We start from the raw sequence: 22,217 nt of genomic DNA, 5'->3' as shown, positions 1-22,217 counted from the left end.
AGATAAAATATAATAAAATATTTATATTATCATATTATATTATTGGCTTGAGGGAGGGACAGGCCATTCATCCTGATGCTTCAGCACCAGGGAGGAGAGGGAGTGGTGGACACTGCCAAGTGGGAATGATGGTTTGACCATCATGCACATTTAGCCTTTCTCCACCTAGCTGTGTTATACAGCTGGGTGGAGAAACCAACACAGGCTCCCAGTCCAAGTCTGAGTGCCGAACCGAGGTGCTTAGACCAATCTCAGGGCCACTCATATGCTGGGAATAACATTCCCAGCATGTAAGCAATCCTGGGATTGGGAGCTAGGAGCTTGCTCAGTGTGCAGCAGTTCCTAGACGTCCGGGAGGTTAGGACTGGGAGGAAGATGACGGCCGTCGGAGCAGGTAAGTGTAATTTTAATATTTATATATATTTTTCTTCAGGTAGCATCCCCACCACCCCACCACTTTACAATACCAGCGACCACTATTGCCTTCCTTACACGGAATATTTGTGATATTATTAATCCTCGTAATGGCAAGCAAGTCCTGTTCAACCTGTCTTGTCACAGAGCAAATATAACCTTTCTTCAAGTAACCCATCTACCACTGAGGGACTGTGACATATGCATCTACTTGGTGCGCGCATCACTACTTCTGCTGTTATAGCTCCCATTCTTTGGGAGTCTGTATTCTCATAAACAAAAGCATCCCCTTTTCACTGCACACTAGCCTTGCGGATACAGATGGTCAATACCTGAGACTATCTTGGCACCCTTGCTGACAAGCACACACCATTAATTAACATAAATGCCCCTAACATCGACACCCCTGAATTCTATCATGATCTTTATGCTCATATGGTATGGTTGGACGCAGATCTGGTAATACTGGGTGGAGATTTTACCATGGTACTTTACCCTACAATGACTCTACAGGTACTCACCGAGTAGTAAATCCAATACAGTGGGAGTACTATGCCATATCATTGACACATGCCCTTCTTGACATCTGGCGCACTCAACATCCCTTCATGCCTGGCTACACCTTCTATTCTGCCCCTCATGCTATATGTACAAGGCTTGACCATTGGCTCCTCTCTGCCATTGTCTTGGTTTGGACCACTGAGGTAAAATCTTTACCGTGAACCTTATCAGACCATAGCCAGGCCCTCCGGCACCTACAGGTCCCCTATGGTGGATCGGAGCACTTCTGGAGGTTCCTTGGTGACGCCCTACATGATCAAGTCTTCTGCACTGAACTCTACAACTCAGTGGTTGAGTACTTTGCCTTGAACTCCGGACAAATTTGCAACATTGAACCAAGCTGCCACTCAACCAGGCAGCAGCCCCTAGCTACACCGACGCTCTGTCTTACTGACTGCGTTTTGCGATATTGTGTTCCGGTTACTAGGTCTTCTGTAGGATTCCCTTCGGTGGGTTTCTTTTCTGGGTGACTAACATGCTGACCTGCTCTGTAGCGATGCTACCCATTGCATCATTAGATAAACAAGGACTAATTATTACATTTACTAAGGGAACCCCTCTTTTACTGATTGGTATCTACAACTGGTGTTCTGGCAATTGGAAGGAGTCTCCAACTCACTATCTCTTAGATGAGACTCTAGCTTTGTATTCTAAGTCCCATCATGTTATTTTGGCCGAACCATTTGAAATTACACAAGAATTGTGCCACAATGAAGATGTAGTAGGGAGCATTCCTAACTAACTAACATCTCCAGCGAGTTACCACCTCTCGAGGACTGTCCTCCAAATGGTTGACCTTACCTTAGAATTCGGTTTTCCAGCCTGTAATGATTTTATTATTTTAGACCTTAGGATATGGCAGGTGATAGAAGATCGTAGAGTCCTAGTGATGGAAGCGATAGAACATGGTCCTAATTGTAAAGGACCTAGGGCCATATGTAGGTAATTTGTGTTTTGCGATTCTCAAATTGCAATTTTAGGGAATCGCAATTAGAAAATCGCAAAACGCAATTTTGGTAGGATTAGCAATTTTTTTGTGAATCCCACTTATTCCTTATTTGCAAATTGCAAATTGAGATTCGCAAATAAGGAATACCTTCTCATTCATTCCTATGGGCTAGAAGGCCCATAGGAATGAATGAGAAGACATTCTCAATTTGCGATTCTCAATTAGAGAATCGCAAATTGAGAATGCAATTTCAGGGTTGTAAGGGTGTCAATAGGACACCCTTTTGCACCCTTGAAATTAACATGTGTGGGGGGCGATTTTACAGACCTGCTGCAGTGCACGGCCGGGCTTGGCTCCGCTGAGGTGTTCCTGGCCGGGCTTGGCTCCGCCATTCTCTCTCCTCACCGTGGTGTTCCCGGCCGGGCTTGGCTCCGCTGTGGTGTTCCTGGCCGGGACTGGCTCCGCCATTCTCTCTCCTCACCGTGGTGTTCCCGGCCTGGCTTGGCTCCGCCGGTGGGACGCTGACACTACAATCCCCAGCAGCCCCGTACGCCGCCCACGCAAGCAGGAAGCGCCGGGCGGCGCATAAAGGAGACAGCGCCGAGGAGCTTGGCGGGGGCGATTTTACAGACCTGCTGCAGTGCACGGCCGGGCTTGGCTCCGCTGTGGTGTTCCTGGCCGGGCTTGCTCCGCCATTTTCTCTCCTCACTGTGGTGTTCCCGGCTGGGCTTGGCTCTGCCGGTGGGACGCTGACACTACAATCCCCAGCAGCCCCGTACGCCGCCCACGCAAGCAGGAAGTGCCGGGCGGCGCATAAAGGAGACAAGGCCTCCTCGTCCCGCGGGACGCACGCGGGCGCGCCCGGGAGAAGCCCGGGACAAGGGCGGGCCCTCTGTGGCCCTCAGAGGCCTGAGGAGACTGGACTGGGCCAGGGACTTTGCATCGCCTCATTTGGACCATTAACGTGCTGAGTGCACGTAAGACCCTTTTAATTTTACTGATTTGTTTTCTTGTGAGTGTGTAGACTTGAGGGTATTTGTGTGTAAGTTTATAGTACTATTGCTCATGATGTCTAAATCCAAAACTGATAAGGTGATGGTAGGCCCCGCTTCTCTGGACAATTTCCTGGTTAGAAAAGTAAAGCATCCTTGGGGAAGGGTCTTGTGACAGGGGAATTATTAGAAAAATCCCCTATTACTCCGTCCCAAGATATTGAAGTTAATACAAGTGATGTTATCTCTATGGACCCTCCAGTGCCCATTACAGTGAGTGTTGAGGTTTATTCTGACCCACTGGTGCAGCTAAACGATGATACTGGTGTACTGAATGAGACCCAACCTGAAACTAGGCCCTTGAGAACCTGTGGAACAGTATCTCAAAAAGATAATGGAAAACACAACAACTCTAAGGCTAAAAAAAAGGATGGTAAAGCAACTAATAGCCCTGCTGTAATTACCCCCTTTGTATTTACAGGCACTAATGGTAATGGGGTTAATTTAAACTCTGACTTGCTTGCTTCACTTATAAAAAATCTTGAAGTTTCTTTAACAGCAAAAATAGAAGAGCTTATTAAACCTTTAACCAACAAGATTGAAGGAAGTTACAAGGCTGGGTGGTCTGTTATCGTCACAGAAGATAGCAACATCTGGTGGAACTGTTCACTGTGGGGGAAAAGGGAGAGAAACTGTTGAAGTTAATGACACACGGAATAAGGGGAGGGGGGATACTGTTGTAGCAGCGCCCACAGGCCCAGAAAGACCTAACACATTGGATGCCCCTGTGGCAACTGCCACGCAGTCACAATCATCTATAATCCCCCAAAGCAGTAGAGCCCCTAGACCCCCGAGGTATAACCGTTATCTAAATTTACCACCTGATTGTGCTCCATTTGTGGCAGTACTGACTAATGTTCCTTCCTGTGGCACCCATCCTGCATCTCCTTATGACGAATCCCACACTTCCCTGAAAAATAAGACAGTGGCATGGCTTAATAAAAATTGTGGTTTTCCCATCTCATATTCTGACCAGATAATGGCAGTAAGACGTGTAAACTGGGTGGGACCTTCCAAAAAGTCTGGTTCTGGAGATTGTATAGTTATCAATTTCAAACACCCTCAGCATGTGGCAACTGTTCTTTTGAGAGCTTCTTCACTGGTATATAATGTGAATAGTATTTGTGTACGCCCCCTGGGTTATTTTTATGCGCATCTGTGTAAACCTACACCACAACAGAGCTTAACCAGGCAGGTGTTTGAACCATATACTCCTGTCCAAGACACCCAATTTTTCTATAACATCACTAATCCTTGTGGGTCAGGCGGACCCAATGATGTTTATAACAGGAGTACCAGTGTTGGGCATTATCGACATGGCTCGAATTTAATCACACAGAACAGGTACGAAGTGTTATCCGGTCTTGAGCTGTGTGATTGACGGGTGGCACCTGCGGCTCAGGACACTGTGACTACAGGTGAACTTACAAATTCAGATAACTCGGTGGCCATTAAGTCAGGATGTCATGTTGTTTCTTGGAATATTGCTGGTCTCGCGGCCAAAATGTCTGATGTAAATTGGGTGACCTACATTAAGCAATTCTCGATCATCTGTTTACAAGAAACTTGGGAGGCGGGTTGTAACCTTTTTCTGGAAGGCTACAAGGCCTTTTATGTGCCAGCTTTGCCATCACTAAGGGGTAGGCTGAAGGGGGGTCTTGTAATTTTTGTCTCCATACTAATACCCTGTGCAGTACGCAGAATTGAAGCACAGCATACAGGTGTAATGGGCTTAGCTTTATATGGGGGAAACGTCCTTGTGGGCTTGATGAATTTTTATAATGCTACTTATGATAGTGCAGGTAGAAATGACATTTTTACACTAAATTCTTTTGTCTCTAGTTATATGAAAGATCTGGGCCATAACCTAATGATTATGGGGGATTTTAATTTGCATCCTTTTATAGACCCATTACATAAGCGCTTATCAGAAATGTCTTGTGAACGTGAAGGCTATCTCCACATGGAGCACACCAAGGAGGGGGAAATGTGCAATGATTTATTGGATGATTTTGACCTCTCACAGGCTATGACTCTTAAGGACCCCTTATATTGCTTTGATACCCCCACCTTTAAAGGACATGGAAGGGGTACCTTCATAGACCATATACTGGTCTCTCGGACGATGCAAACTTTTTTAGACTCTTTTTGCATTGTCTCGAGTGAATTCAGCGACCATAACCCTCTAACAATCTGCTTAAAATGTCCCTTGGTAAAAAAGGGAAACAAGATCATTAGTCAAGGCAGTCTGGGAACAACAGATGGGAGGAGGAGGTTAAAATGGTCAATGGTGTCTGCGGATATCCTTTATAAAAATATTGCTGAAAGGTTTGCAGAGGATATTAAAGTTTGTACAAATGAGGGGGGTGACCCCAGGCTAGTGTTAGAGGCCTATCAAAATGTGTCGGAGAAGGTGTCAGCGCTTCTCTCTGTCCCCAACAAAAACCAGGCTAAAATAGGCCCGAGATGGTTTAGTCATGATTGCACCAAAGCTGCTCGCAAACTGAGGATTGCATTGTCAGCTTCACCAAGGAATCGTGAGGACGTAAAATTATGCAGAAAAGAATATAAGGCTATTACTGTCGCCCGCAAGGAGCTCCTAAGGAAGGAGGCCTGGGAGGATCTACTCGATCCTTCCACCCTGAACAGCAGCACCAAGTTCTGGGCACTGGTTAAAAAACCTTTTTTGACCGAGGACCCAGGAGATGGACTTGTTTGCTGCATAACGAAAGAGGAATGGGAAAGTCATTTCAAAAGCCTGTACTATTCGGAGGTTGTTGAAACCAGGGCTGCCGCTCCCCATGTTAGGGGCAGCACTATAATATTCGATAAAAGCGAGGTCCTGGTTGCCATTATGGGTCTTACCGCAAATAAAGCACCTGGTCCTGACGGAATACCACCGGATCTTTATAAATCTGATCCAGCTTTCTGGCCTCCAATTCTGGTTGCTGTATTTAATGCTGCAGCCACAGTGGGTTGTCTGGGAACATGGGGATTATCAACCATAGTCCCTGTCTTCAAGAAGGGAGATAGGGGAAGTGCTCTTTGTTACCGACCAATATCCCTAATTGACTCAATGGTTAAAATTATGGGGAGAGTTATACTTCAACGCTTAGTAAGCTGGTCGATTGAAAATAATATCATGTCGACTTCCCAATACGGCTTTTGTGAAGGTCGCTCTACCATAACCCAGTGCCTTAACCTGTTTCTTATTCTGAATAAATATACTGTTGTACAGAAAGGAGTAATTCACCTTGCCTTCATGGATCTGTCCTCAGCCTTCGACTGTGTTAACAGGGGGAGGCTGTGGCAGACCATGAGGGATAAAGTTGTTGATAGGGGGATTGTGGATTTCCTTGCGGACTTACATAATGATACAAGAGCCAATGTGAGGTTCTCATTGAATGGGGAAACCACAGGCAATTTCAGTATTAATAAAGGAGTACGTCAGGGGTGTATCCTGGCCCCATTTCTTCTTAATTTTTATATAAATGATTTAGAGGCTGAATTGCAAGAGGTAAAATCAGATTGTCCCAGAGCTGGTGCGAGGGGTATTCCTTTACTTTTATACGCAGACGATGCGGTTTTAATTTCACGAACAGAAAAGGGTCTCCAGGCACTTTTGAATGCTTTTGATAACTTCATGTCTGATAGGGACCTTATGGTCAACAATTCTAAATCCTATATAATGCATGTTGGCCGTCAACCAAAAAAGAAGTTCGTTTTTAAATTAAATGATGTCTTGATCCCTGTCACCCACACGTTCTCATATTTGGGTGTTTTATTTGATACGAAGCTTAGTTGGGCTCCACATATGGCTAGGAAGAAGGGTGAAATGACCAGAGTAAATGCTTCCATCTTCAATTTTGCCAGTAAACTGGGGAAAAAGCCGACTGTGGCCATGATGAAACTATATAATGCCAAATCCATAGCCACCGCAGTCTACGGTAGCGAGATATGGGGCTATACAAATGGCGAACAACTACAAATAGTTGAAAATAACTTCTTAAAGCGTTTGTTGTGTGTCCCAGGAAGCACACCAAATTTAGCTGTACATGAAGAGCTTGGCTGTCAGTACATAACCGACATTGTTGGACTGAAACCACTGTTATGCTGTATAAATTATGGTTAAGTCAGGAAATTCCCTTAACCCACCAGATAGTGGAAGATCTTGTATCACTTGATTATGCTATGTGTGTATCTTGGCTCAAATATTTGAAGTCCCAATTTTTGAAGCTTGGTCGCCTGAATGTGTTTGAAAACCCGAGGGATATAGTCAAGGGTGATGTTGCAGCAATTAAGAGGGCCTTTTTTATGGATCGTAGTGCCCTAAGAGATGAAGTTGAGCTTTTGAAACCTAATGTTAGAAAGTATATCATGTTAAGAACGTGTGATACTATGGAAATGTACCTAACATGCTCCTTTACCTCTCATGACAAATTTTTGCTGACCCGGTTCAGGTTCAACATCTTTCATCATATTTTAACCAGACCAAAGTCGAACATTTTTAAGAAACCAGCAGCTCCCTGTGGCTGCGACAGGAAGTCTCCACAGGATATGCTGCATTTTATATTTTTATGTACATTTTATGAGTACCCCCGTAGGCGGTATCTTGTCACTCTTTTAAAGAAATTAAATTTTAAACAAATTAGACCCGCCCTTGTATATTTACAGCTGTTGCATTCTGACTGCGTCCTCCAGGTGTTAGAATTTTTAAAACTAACTGTGAGAATAAGAAAATGCCTAGATGAGTAATTGTGAATTACAGCCCGAAGCACTTTTGCACTTTTTCTGTACATGGGCACTACTTGCACTTTCCCTGCACTGATCTTGTCTACTCACTTTGTTAAGAAACTTATATGTTGTATGTATTTAATATTGACTTTGTAACTTTGTGATGTTTTTAAAATGAAATGTATAATGTCTTGTACTTTTATGGATTGCAATATATCTGAAATAAAGTCAATTTGATTTGATTTAACATGTGTGCACATGTGGCCCACATACATGCCCTAAGGGCATGTGTGTGTTCAAGTTCAAGTTCAAATACTTTATTCGGTTAAAAAGAGCAATAACCATAAAAGTCACAAAATTTAGAATATCATTTACAGTGAAATTATACAATAATTTGTTATCACAGGGAAGGAAGAAACGATTTTCCATTTAAATACAGTTAAAAATCATCCATACCAATTGATTTCCGAAGTTTAAAAACATGTTTTAAAAATTCTGTAACTGTCGCGACAATTAAAACAGTATCCATTTTTTGCAGTTCTAAAAATGCTGGGCGACATCTATTAAAATTAATTTCCTTGAGGATAGGGATAATAAATTTCCTACGGGGTAAAGTATAAAATTTACAGAAAAATAATACATGGATATCAGATTGGGGGGATAATTCATCACATGGGCACATACACAATTCGTTTGACCAAGAGTTCATTTGCGGGAATGTCAGGAGTCTAAAAACAATATTTAGTCTAAAACGTGTAAGGAGGAATCTGTCATAATTAGATAAAGACAGGGTTAGATATGGCTGTAATTTATCTCCAGTCAATATCAACTGATGCGAGGAGACCATCTTTTTCTTTACTTCCTCTAGCATTCTTTTTTCCCTGAGATGTTTCATACACAGTTTTTTCAGCAGCTTTCTCAGTGTAGTTGTCATTCTGAGTGGATCCTCATAGTATTGGTGACAATCAATTTTTGACAAGAAAGTTTTAACATAATTTAACCATTTAAAACCACTCACATTATCCTGTTCTAACACATCCCGCAAAATGGCCCGATTTATGGCACACTCATTTGTAGTCCATACCCTGTGCCATAGCAGAATGGGCTGTGTTCTTATTACATCTGATACGTACGGTTGCCCCAATTCCGCATGGCAAATGTAAGTCGCCGTATTTTCAGGTATGGACAGAATGTTCCTCATAAACTTGTTTTCAATTAATTGTATTGATTTTACATTGATGTACCCCCAGAGACCCGATCCATATAAGGCCACCGATAAGCATGTAGTATTATAGATAGTTAAAATTTCCCATTTTGGCTTCTTGCCCAGCTTTTTTTATATAAAACTCCTTAGGGCCATTGTTGTTTTCGAGAACAAAAGAGTTCTAGCTTTTACAGCGCTTGTCCAGGAAACGGTCTCATGGAACAGGATACCCAGATAAGGGAAGGTGGGAGTGGTTTCCAAGGGGACATTGTCTATAAACATAGTTTTCATTTGCTTCCTTTTTCGTGCCCCGCAGTTCATGGAAAAAGTTTTACTACAGTTGATTTTCAAATCCAAACTGAGCATGAACTTATTGAAAGAAGTTATCAAGTTTTGTAGGGCCAAGGGGGTGCGAGCCATTAGAACAGCATCGTCTGCATACAAGAGTGCAGGGATAGGTCTTTTGCCAATCATCGGCATATCCCTACACTCCTGCAGCAGACGGTGCTCCAGGCCATTTATATAGATCATAAAAAAAATGGTGCCAAAACGCACCCTTGCCGCACCCCACGTTCAATCCCAATTGATCTCGTACATTCGCCCCCTTTTCCGTAACGCACAGTAGCTGTGGCCCCAGAGTACAATTCCCTCAGGAAGCAAATAATAGGGTCTTCCACGCCCAACCTTTGTAACAGTTCCCATAATTTATTATGGGACACACAATCAAAAGCCGATGTGAGATCGACAAACGTAAGGTATAGGCGTTCCCCCTTTACCCTTAAATATTTTTGCTGGACAATAAATAAATGTAGGCCCTGTTCGATTGTTCCTATGCCCTTTTGAAATCCAAACTGCAGGTCACTTATTATTCCGTTATCCTCTGCCCAGGTTTGAAGTTTAACTAAAATGACTCTTCCCAGAATCTTTATAGATGAATCTAGGAGGGATATTGGCCTATAACATGCAAAATTTTGCCTGTCCCCCTTTTTGTAGATAGGAACAATGGTCGAGATGAACCATGAAGGACTTAGGCTCCTCGCTAATGCCGCGTTAAAGAGTTGTACCAGCATGGGACCCCAGATATCAGTATTTGCTTTATACAGATCTGCTGGGATCCCATCTGGTCCTGCCGCCTTACCACCCTTTGTTGCATTTAGGCTCATCAAAACCTCAGGCAATGTTACCACCAATTTTTGGGCCTCTCCCCCTTCATCATGCATTAAGTTAGGTCCTGTTTCCGGAGTTTCCTCTAAACGCATATAAAGAGTAGAAAAACGGGCAACCCAATCATCTTCAGTGATCGCAATTTCCATACGTGCTTTAGTGTTATCATAAAGAAAGGGGGCATTTACCACCTTCCAGAATGCAGATGGATCCTTAGACTGTGAGGCTGCACATAGTTCTTCTCAGGCCTCCCTTTTTATTGCATTTTTTCTATTTTTCAAGGCCATGTTATATGTTTTCCTAAGCCCTCTTATTAATACAGAATCTCGGAGGACCTGGTGGATGGCGTGTTTAAGCTCAGTAAGGGCCTCTGTGCATGTATTGTCGAACCATCTAATATTATGTTTAGCCCGATTTTTTAATTCCACCCGCAAACTCTCCTTAATAGTGGTTGCTATAATCTTAAAATGTTCTATTATTTGTTCGCACTCAGAGTCCTCATCCAGGCATATCCTAAAGCTATCTCTACACTTTTTCACCAGATTGCCTAAAAATTTCTTAGGGACCAGCTTACTCCACTTCAATGTGTACCCATTTTGCCTCCCCAGCGTCACATCCGGCACTAGCTGGATTAGGGGTTGTTCGTTATAGTTTGCCCCAAATGGGTTATCAATCTCCAATATTTGTGGGAGGTGATCACTCAGTGGTGAATCGAGGATCCTGAGCGTACTTATCCTATGACCATAACTATTCGAGCAGATACTGAAGTCAATAGTAGTCAATGCTCCCCTACCAATAAAGGTCGGAAGGAAGGGGGTTGGTGTTTGGGAAATTTCATTTGCATATCCCAAATTATAAATAAATAATATATCATTAAATATATCCCCTATCAGGGTGTGATCAAAGTGAGTAAGGTTAATGTCCTGCTCTAACATTAAACCACAGATACCTTTTTGACCTTTTTTACCAAGTGAACAATTAAAATCCCCCCCCAGAAAATTGTTAATTCCTTCTGTTTGCCGTCTATTTCATATTGTAAATCATCATTTAGCATTTTTATGGTGCAGTGAATCGCATTACTTGGTATATTATTATAAAAATTTATGATAACAATACTAGCTCCCCTCCTAGTATCTTGTACCATTTTCTGATAATAGCTGCTTTTTGAATCAAAACGTACCCGCTCATATATAAGTTGATTGGAGAGGTACGTAATTAGGCCGCCCTTTGCTCTCCCATGTGCACCCCCCACTGCCGGGGTAAAGTAGGTTTTATAACCATTTAGATGTATGGGGTTGACAGACCAAGGGCCCGATGTAGGTGGCCAATACCGGTCGGAAACGGCCGAATTCGGCCGTTTCCGACCAGTATTTGGCCTTTTGAGATGTGGGGGACCTTTTATTGTCCGATTCGGTATTTTACCAATTTGGTAAAATTACCGAATCGGAAAAATACAGAATCAGTAAGTTTACCGATTTTTAAAATTCGGGATGTAGGTGGGACTACTTTCAGTCCCACAGGCCCTTCAGATTCGGTATTTTAACACCCAATCCAATTGGGTGTTAAAATACCGAATCCAGGTGTGCATGCACATGTGTGCATGCACACCTATGCCATATGACAGACAGACATGCCCTTAGGGCATGTCTGTGTGCCACGTGGCACACAAGCCAGTATTGGGGGTGCTAGAGGGTGTCAAAGTGACACCCCCTGCACCCTTGCAGAAATCGGTAATTACCGAATCGGTAAATACCGATTCGGTAATGCCCATTGATTCCTATGGGCTTCAATGCCCATAGGAATCAATGGGCATTACCGATTCGGTATTTACCGAATCGGTAAATACCGATTCCTTCCGATTCGGTAATTTTAAAAATAAAATTACCTACATCTGCCCTTCTCTTTTTTACCACTTCTTAAATACCGATTCGGTATGAATCAGTATTTATGAAGTGGTAAAAAAGATTTACCTACATCGGGCCCCAAGTTTCTTGTAAGGCCAAGATATCCAAACTTATTATATCACTTTCCCATCCTTGGTTATACATTTTCGGTTTTAAACCTGCAACGTTCCAAAACATCAAACTGCAGGCTTCGTTAATTTTCATTTACTGCCACCTCACCCATAGGGGCATAACCCATATCCCTACTACGTGTCAGGGAGATGGTTTTACCATTTGTTTCTTCGGTCCCAGCTTCCTGGTTTCCCCTCTTCTCAGAGCCTTTCACCTCACTACATATATTAATCTCTACAGCCGGCGTTTTTACTGGGTTAATTATTTCTTTGTTCTGTAAGAACCTATGATCATTTAAGTTTGTGTCAGTCACGTCAAGATTCTGCTCTAATCTCGACGAAGTTATCAAAGGGGTATCCTTAATCAGTCAATCCACCAGTTCTAAGCCAGACATTAGATCACAGCGATTATAAGTTGTCACATTATAGGCACTTGAGATTCGACCTCTACTACCCATCGGGTAATTATTTTCATGGTTAGGGTTTACACTAGGCCGATAAATAAGCCTTGGGTAGAAATCGGATAATTCCCAAATTACTATTGGGCCATAACCTATTTGAGGTTGCCAACTCCTTAGGAATGGGACAACGTGGTTGTTTCTAAAGTTAACTATTATCAAATAACCAGGTGTATCCTTTGGCAAATGGCCCAGCCAACCCACTCTTCTGACATTCAGGATTCTCCCATCAATATGCGGTGGGAGGGGTCTATATTTAGTTAGCCAATAAGATACCTTATTCTTTAATTCATGGTATCCTTCATTTTTCCCATTTGTGAGTACTGGGACTCCCGACAGCACGCACACAAATGGTGCGGCCTCTGGGGGCAGATCTATACGGTTAAATATTCTTGGTGGCCTTCCATGATTAACATTTACCCCCTCTTGGGACACATCGTCATTACTCTGCCTCGCTGTCTGTGGTTCTCCCCCTGTTACCATAGGCTTTTGTACTTCTTTTACTTTGTTGGTATTTCGGGGCAGTACATTTAAATTAGCAGTTGTTTGAGCGACGGCCCCTGTTCCTGCAGATTTTAGCACACCAGTGTTTGTCAACCTCTGGGGTTGATTTCCCCCTAGAATAGCTTTAATAAGTTTGGCATTTGCATGTGTTGTATCCTCTATGATTGCAACCTTTTCCCCTATTCTTTTTATTCTTTCCACTAGCGGGGATATTGCAGATTTGATCAATTGTTCAATCTGTGCTAGTAGGTTCCCTGGGTTATTAATTACCAATGTTTCCGGACTCGGGGTGGATCTAATGTTATTGATGCGTTAGGGGTAGGCAATGGGGGCTAAGATGTAGTTTTTGGAGCTTCGCTGTTCTCCCTCTATGTTTTGCCCCTTTGCGCTTTCTTTTTGCGGGTGGAGGCTGTACCGGGGTTATGTGTATTGAGATATCTTTTATTGGTGACAAGAGGGGAGTACCCTGTAAACTATCGCTCAGTTGTGTTACTAAGTTTATCTCATCACTTGCATCTACAGTTCGACAAGTAGTAGCAAGAGTTAACCTATTACCCTCCTACACTGGGGTGCATACAGTGACAGGGAAATCATTTACTTCCTCCACTACGGAAGAGTTCTGAACTAACTCATTTAAAACCATTGATGTTCGTTTAACAGTTGCTTAGTCTAAAGAGAGGCGTTGTTCGGCCCTCTCAATTTCCCGTTCAATGGCCGATTTAGCCCTTGTAAAGTAAGGATCTAGAGTACCCTTTCGAGTCTCCCCCTGAGATATAATGTTCTTGGAGACCCCTTTCATTGCCATAATATAGTTCCAAGTATCGTATGAAGTGACAGGAATTGCTCAAATGGAATCCACAATGTCCTCAAAGGAACAAACACAATATTGGAGAAGTAGTTATATGGCAGCGGCTTACTTTAGTGCAAGCGTCCTAGAAGAAAGGGGGGTGGCCTGGCACGACCTCCTCTGGCCTCGGAGGGACTAAGAGGGCCCGCCCTTTGCCCGGTGAAGGACTGGGTTCTGTAAGACCCAGCGGTGCCAGGGCACAACACCTGAAACCTTCGTGGGTAACCTGCTCCGGCGTACGAATCACAGAGACACGGGACACTTCCTTCGACGTCAAAGATTCAAGGTTTATTTACTGCATGGAACACAGTAGTCACGACAAGCAACACACGTGCAACTTGGGGAGACTGCTTCAAATTGGTTCTGTGGATCGCTCCTTTTATACAGTTTTTACCCATAAGACAACATGGTACACAAAAGTGTACAATCCGGTTCCCACCATCATCCCCCAGAGGGGTCGCTTTGGTCACTTTGAAACACATGAGGTCCGGATCATAATTGCGGAAACATTTGGCGGTTCCCAACTGTAAAAACCCATCCTCCCAACATTAGTGCATTCCAATCGGTAATAAACAGATCGGAATAGGAACAAAGACAGGTGCAGAGGAAGACGGAGACAGTGGGGAGATCGGAAAGGGTGTAAAAGGGGAGGTATCGGGAAACACGAGATACAGGCATCAAAGGGACGTGCTTAATGAGATGCACGGCTGAGACAATAAGTCCGTGCAGCAAGATGAGCCTTGAGCGGCGCCATCTGCCTTACAGTAACATCCCCCTCGTCATAAAGACACTTACAAAGAACATGTGTCTTCCGCAAATATCTTGGGAGCCCCAGGGTCGCGAAGCGGACATCGTCCGTTCGCTGGCTACTTGAGGGCAAGAGACAAAATGGATGCCGTATCTAAGATGGAACCCGTGGGTATAGATGAAAAACCCACATAACAAACGAACGGTTTAAGTTAGCACAGCGAAACTGCGCACACTTACTAAACTCGTCATTTGCGGTTCATAGATACCAGACTCGACCATATTCGTGCGAGCCAAAAACACCACTTACAATTGTCACGGAACCTCAGACGCTCCTTTTGCCCTCATGTAGGCAAGCACTAGTCGGAATCATAATCGATATTCATCAGACCATCGAGATGTTGCTGTAGCATAGCTCTGTCCAATCGAGTCCCATTGGTAACAGGCGGCTGTCTCATACACGTTGTAGCACAGAGGCCACATAAGGCAGGACCGCACTGCACACAAAGGCAACACGTGAACAGGAACACCACAACTACCCCGATGATCATCAGAATCTTCCAACCCCAAGTCGACATCAGGCCCCAAAACCATCCAAGTAACGTCCAATCCCCTACATCCACGTGTATGGATTCAGAGATCTTATGTAACCTCGAGATGGCTTGATAAACAGTCGGAGCGTTATCCGGAATGAAAATGCAGCAGCTCGAATGGATCACCTTACATACCCCACCTCGGTCTGCTAGGATGACATCTAAAACCATACGGTTTTGCAACGTCATAAGTCTCTCCGCCTGAAGTTCAGTGGTGATATTACCAAGGGCACTGGCAGTAATATTAGCTGTCGATTCTACCACTCGAGTCAACTGTCTCAGGTTCCTACTATTAACCATAGGTCCCCAAAACGGGAGGAAACCCTTGAAAAAGTCTCCTGCCTCTTGACCGGCAGTATCCTCTTCGCTAATTACGCCTCTCACAACTCTAGTCTTGTGATAATCGGCATCTACAGTAAACGTCGGAGGCAACAGATTTGCAATGAAGCATGAGCCCATGAAGTCAGCGGGCAACCATGCATATGCACGATCATAGCAGATAAAGTATGTACCCTTGGCAGCCAGAAACACAGGGGACGAGAACATCGGCAGTATGTAATTTTCAGTGCAAGCACTTGCTCCAAGTCGGGCTTGAGATCTTCGGCCACGACCCATAAGACAAAAATTACCAGTGTGGGGTACGACCCATATCGGAGGCGAGCTTTTAAGCTGCTTTTCGCTAGTGAACGCACTATATTCACCTCTACTTAGGACCCTATAGGCTTGTACCTCTTCTTCGGGAATAAGCGAGGGATCATAGATATCGCTATCTAAATCCTCTATTGCTATCGACAAAGGTTTTTGATACGAGGTAGGACCAGAGTAGGGAGAACGTGGTTCTCGAATGGGGTGGAAACCCAGTGCGCTTCGAAACATTGTTTGAAATGCTCGAGCGGACCCTTGGGAGCTATACGGTAACACCAGATATGGAATTCCCTTATCCGTAGTATGTGGCATCAACCCACACACCCAACAATTTGTAGTGTTAACCACTAACTGATGCTGGTGAAGGAGCTGAATAAAGGAATTGTTGCGGAATTCTACACGTCTAGCCTGCTCATGTTCCGGTAACATATGAAAGGAATGAGGAGAAACAGTAGAGGTAAGGTTAGGGTCAGAAGTAGGAGTAGGTGTAGCAGAAGGTAAGAAGTAAGACATCATGTAATACACCCCACCCGCCAAAAGTGCAGAAGCAGTCAGAAACAGTACGAACAGTTGGAATATAAAACATTTGGTACGACTGAGTTGTTGCAACTTGAATCTATGAGCTTGTGCTCCTTCCAAATCGTTCAGCTTCGAGAATGCCATTCCCTACGACCGTCCGCAACGTTTCTTGACGCACTTCGTTCTGTGTAGCAATAGTCAATCCCTAGGAGTTCCCAGGAACCGACGGCCTTTAACCTAGCGTCAAGACCTACTATCCAGAAGGAAGTACGCGCGCGGCCCTACGGCCTTCAATGCACAATACGTATATATGCAAAAACAAAGTCTCTCAGCTGTGAAAGCAAAAAGTATATGGAATGAAACTCAATATATATATATATAGGAATAATTACAGTAATACAAATGTTCAGAACTGATCACGGAAAACGGAATAATGCAGTTGTCAATACAACAAAGCAGGATCTTTTATTAGTTCTTAGTACGAGATCGCAGAAAGTATCGGGTTTTCCCAAGACGTGTCTGCTCGTCGAACAAAGGATCCGTTGAAGAGACAGCGTCCTGCTGATCAGTCGAGTGTTCTGGTCTTGAGTCTTTCGATGATAATTGTTCAACAGAGTCTTTCTGCTGCGCTGAGGATTCTCCAACAGGCTGTGCGTCGCTAAAAGGTACAAGCGCCGGCAATGTTTCAGATTCAGATGATGCAAAGCCTCTCCTTACCCACGGGTCTGCCGGCAAAGGAATAGGGACTTTCTTGGTGTGCGTGGCATGCACCCAATTCTTACGTCCCTCGAGACGAACGGCAGTCCTCGTGGCCAGGAGCACTTGATAGGGTCCGGTAAACCTCGGGTCCAGGTTATTCTTGCGTGAAAAATTTCTCGTCACCACCCAGTCTCCGGGCTGGAGCTGGTGGCCTGGACCCTCCGTCTGCGTCGGTAGTGCGTCGCAAACCTGTTGGTGAATTTACCTCAGTTTAGCAGTCAGGTCATGTAGATAATCGATCAACATTGGGTACTCAAGATCAGAAAACATTCCTGGCCTAGGAACCCCCCACACGTTCGCAGGACGGCCGAACACTATTTCATAGGGGCTAAGCCCTACTCGGGAGTGTACAGTCGCCCTAGTTGACAGTAATGCTAAAGGTAAAGCGTCAGGCCACGAAAGACCAGTCGTAGCCTGAATCTTCGCTAGCTTTAGTTTAAGGGTGCCGTTGTACCCTTCAACCAAACCAGCTGACTGGGGATGATTGGCGCTGTGGAATTTCTGATTAATTCCAAGGCCCTTACACACACTCTTCATCACACTACCCACAAACTCACTTCCGTTATCTGACCACACGACTCTAGGCATTCCGTACCGAGGAAAATATTCCTTCAGTAGGATTTTCGCAGTAGACAAAGCAGTATTGTCTTTGAGAGGATAGGCCTCGATCCATCGGGAGAATGCGCAAACCACAACTAAAACGTATTTCAGGTTATTGCATCGCTCCATATGGATGAAGTCCAATTGGATCACCTCAAAGGGACATGAAGGGGGAGCAAAACTGCCAGGAGGAGTTGGGGTTCCTTTGCCAGGATTGTACATCATACACACCATACAATTCTTCACCAAACGTTCAGCACATTTCGTGATACCATCATTCTTCCATACAGGAGACAGCAACTTACAAATACCTTTCGCGCTAATATGTGCTAACCCATGCGCCATTGTCACAACGGCCAGCACATACGCATCGGGCAACAACCATCTTTTCTGATCCGACAAATCAATCCAACAACCATTCGAATCCAACTTTCCCGTGCTTTCTTTCCACTTCGCCTTCTCAGTCTCGGTGGCCTCATTCTGAATTTCTTTCACACTTTCGATAGTGTCCTCACACATGCTCGATTCTGTAGGCCACCTAACCGAACTCGTCACATACATTCGAGTGCTAAGGTTCCGGGCAGTCTCCTTAGCAATCTCATCTGCAAACGCATTACCACGACCAACATCGTCCGTCACCTTACGATGCGCACTACATTTAACAATCGCTACTTGCTTAGGCAACGTCAGTGCATCCAAAAGGTCATTCACAAGCTGGCCATGCTGAATCTTCGTACCATGCGACGTCAAGAAACCTCTCTCTCTCCACAATCGTCCAAAACTATGTGCGACGCCAAATGCGTATTGGCTGTCGGTAAACACATTCACACGTTTCCCTTTTGCTAACACACATGCTCTAGTGAGAGCAATCAATTCTGCAGCTTGGGCAGAATTCTGATTCAACCTTGCAGTCTCAACAACAGTATTCAACGTTACAACAGCATAAGCAGTAGTCACATCACCATTCGACAACTTAAAACATGACCCATCCACATACAATGTACCATCCGGATCTTCCAATGGGGTGTTTTTAAGGTCCACTCGACCTTTTGTTTCTTCTTCGGTCCTCAAGTAGCAATCATGTTCTGCTACTTCATCTGACTCTGCACTAATTGGTAACAAAGTTGCCGGGTTCAGAACATTACAACGTTTTATCTGAACGTGGCTTGCCAACAACGTCAACTCGTACCCAGACAACCTCGCACTCGTCAAATGCTGAGTTTTCGTACGATTCAAAAGAGTATCGACTGCATGCGGAACCATCACCGTAAGCATATTATCCATGACCAATCCTGCTGATTGTCGGATGGAGACCGCAGCTGCCGCTGTTGCTCGTAAACAACTCGGCAATGCTCTAGCTACTGGGTCCAAGGTCGAGGAAAAATATGCACATGGACGCTGCTTACCACCAAAAGGTTGCGTTAAGACGCTCAAAGCACAGCCTTCTCTCTCGTGAACATATAATGTAAACGGCTTACTGTAGTCGGGAGTACCCAACACAGGAGCCGAACACAGTGAATCACGCAATTCAGAAAAACTTTTCTGACATTCTTCCGTCCATGGTAAAGGAGTTGAAACATCCTTGCACGTAAGAGCCACCAATGGTTTCGCTAGCAATGAAAAATTAGGAATCCATTGCCTGCAGTACGACGTGATACCTAGAAAGGCACGCACATCTCTTTGGGTTGTTGGCACAGCCATGCGCGCAATCGCTGCAATTCTCTCTGGGGTCAACCTCCTTCCCTCCTTTGACAATAAGTGACCTAGATAGGTTACTTCTTGACAACAATATTGGAGTTTAGTAGGTGACACCTTGTGATTCAACTCACAGAGATGTTGCAGCAACGACACTGTAGCAATTTTGCAAATGTCCTGAGTATCGGCAGCCACCAATAAATCGTCGACGTATTGGATTAAGGCCGCACCGACCGGCAACCTAAACGCATCCAGTTGACCCTTCAAGGCTTGACTGTAAATCGATGGACTCTCACAGTAGCCCTGAGGAGCGCGTTTAAACCGGAAGCTGCGTCCACCGAGAGAGAAACCGAAAAGGTCCCTGCTCTCCTCGGCAATCGGGATGCTGAAAAACGCATTTTTCAAGTCAATCACCGAAAACCACGATGCAGAAGCTGGAATCAGAGTCAGTAGCGCCGTGATGTCAGGCACAACAGGGAATTGAGGAACCACAATTTTATTCACTTCCCGTAAATCGATAACAAAACGATAAACAGGCGGTTTGGAAGGATCCGTACGTTTAAGAATGGGCAGCACAGGGCTGTTGCACACGTTTCCCCGAGTCTCTTCAATAACATCTTTCTCGATCAAATCATAAATGATCGCTAACAACGCTCGTTCACCATCAAGGGAGATACGATACTGGGGAATACGTGGCAAACGCACATTAGATTTCAACTGAACAACATAAGGGGAGATATCAAGTAGGCCCACATCGTTTGGACCTGTTGCCCACAAAGACGCAGGAAGAGAACTCAATTCCGGTGGGAGCTTGTCGAGAGACAAGTACATGGGAGAGACAACCCTCTCTCCAAACGTAAGCTGTACTCCCGCAGGAGAACAATACAAAGTCGCATACAAACGTTTAAGCAAATCCAGGCCCAAAAGATTTTCACCACAACCAGTAGTCAAAATTAACGGAGCCTGAAGCTCACGTGGCCCAATTGTAAGGGGCAAAGGGCGCGAAACTGGATTGCTAACGGGGGCGCCAGAGAATCCAACGGAAACATTTGTTAAGCCAGACAAAGGTGCGCCAGGGAGTTTCGAATGCTGAATGGAACTTTTCGCTGCACCAGTGTCCAACAGAAAAGGCTCAACGACGCCCGATGTAGCAACTGCGACGTAAGGCCCTCTCTGATCAACCGGAACTGATACCACTCCCTTTCCTTGTCTTCGGCTGTCCTAGTAATTACTGTCGTCAGTTCCCTGATCGACGTAATAGTCGTCTACATTATACTGCGCAGATCGTCCTTGCGATGATCCACGTTGATCGAAACAATTAGTAATATTAGAGGAGTTATCAGAACGATCATTCTGAGTCCCACGACCTCTACCGCGTGATGCCTGCTGCGAACCACCACGACCTCCTCTAGATGAGTTACCACTATTACGTTCATTCAAAACAGGGCAATTGAATTTAATGTGACCCTCCTGTCTACAATAAGCACATTGATTGTACCCTAACGATGACCTTTGGGAGGAGGAATCATTACGTGGCTGTGATCGATTCGATTGCGACTGCGACCTATTCTGTTGGGATGCATTCTGATTTGAACGCGGAGGATATGCTTGTTGAAGCAACACTTTAGTCTTCAGCTCTTTCGTCGTTTTATCAGCACGGTCGCTCTCTTCTTTCTCTCTATTCTCATAATATTGTGCTGTAGCCAATATCTGAGCTGAAGTAGAAACGGCCCATGCACTTTCCGAATTCTTTAATTTATTGCTCAAATCGGGCAATAAGTTTGAAACAAATTTATCCACAAACAATCGCTGACCACCCTCAGTACCCATATCCTGTCCACTATGGTCAATGAATGCCTCCTCAAACCTCGTAAAGAAGTCGGAAACACTCTCGTCCTTCTTTTGCTTACAAGCTGACAATTTATCCCAATTTACCCTCATAGCTGGCATAAGAGTTTTCATTAATGTTATTATTCGTTGAGGAAGATCAACAATCAGCTGGTCGGGTTTAGCGGCAGCCGTTTGTCCGGCATCTGCCGCTACAATGGCAGCCCAAGCACCACCTAATTCATTCGGATGGTTTTCATGACGAATCTTAGCCCATACCGGTTGTGGTACAACATTGCCGAACAACATGTCGATATCGGCGAGATTCATTACCGTAGCATCCACGAGCTGCGATAATTCCTTATAATATCCTGTAGGATTTTTGCGAGGGTCAGGCAAAGATTGCTTCACCTGCAACACTTCCGAGCGTTTCCATGGGAGATGTATCCATACTCTCTGGAAATGCGCCAATGTCGGAGGTTGAGCATTAGGATTGGCTGGTATCCAAACCGGTGGAACTTCGCGCATGGGATATTGGCCAGACTCGTCTGGCGGTGGTTCAACATCCTCGACGAACAATGCATGAGGTATCGGAGCGGGGCGAAAAGATAGCAACCGCTCAATAGCACGGCGAACATTACTATCCACTATCAGTCCATTTGAGAACTGAAGCTGAAGATCAGACAAAGCGGTCAGCACCTCGTCAGGCGCATCAGCCGATATCTGATCGCGAAGAAACTTACACATTTCATCAAACACGTATCTTTGGGTTGGTATATTGAATTGACAAAATGTTTCGAGTACAACACGGGGCGGATTTCTAAGAGGGTTCACCATCCAACCCATCGCCATATTATATAGCGCAACGCGTTCTCTGTTTCCAAGAAGCTGACTACGTCTTTGAGGACCATCGGAGCTAGCGGACCCATGA

This window comes from Lissotriton vulgaris, chromosome 12 (genome assembly GCF_964263255.1).
Source record: "Lissotriton vulgaris chromosome 12, aLisVul1.2, whole genome shotgun sequence".
Classification (NCBI taxonomy): domain Eukaryota; kingdom Metazoa; phylum Chordata; class Amphibia; order Caudata; family Salamandridae; genus Lissotriton; species Lissotriton vulgaris.
This window is presented reverse-complemented; position numbering follows the sequence as displayed.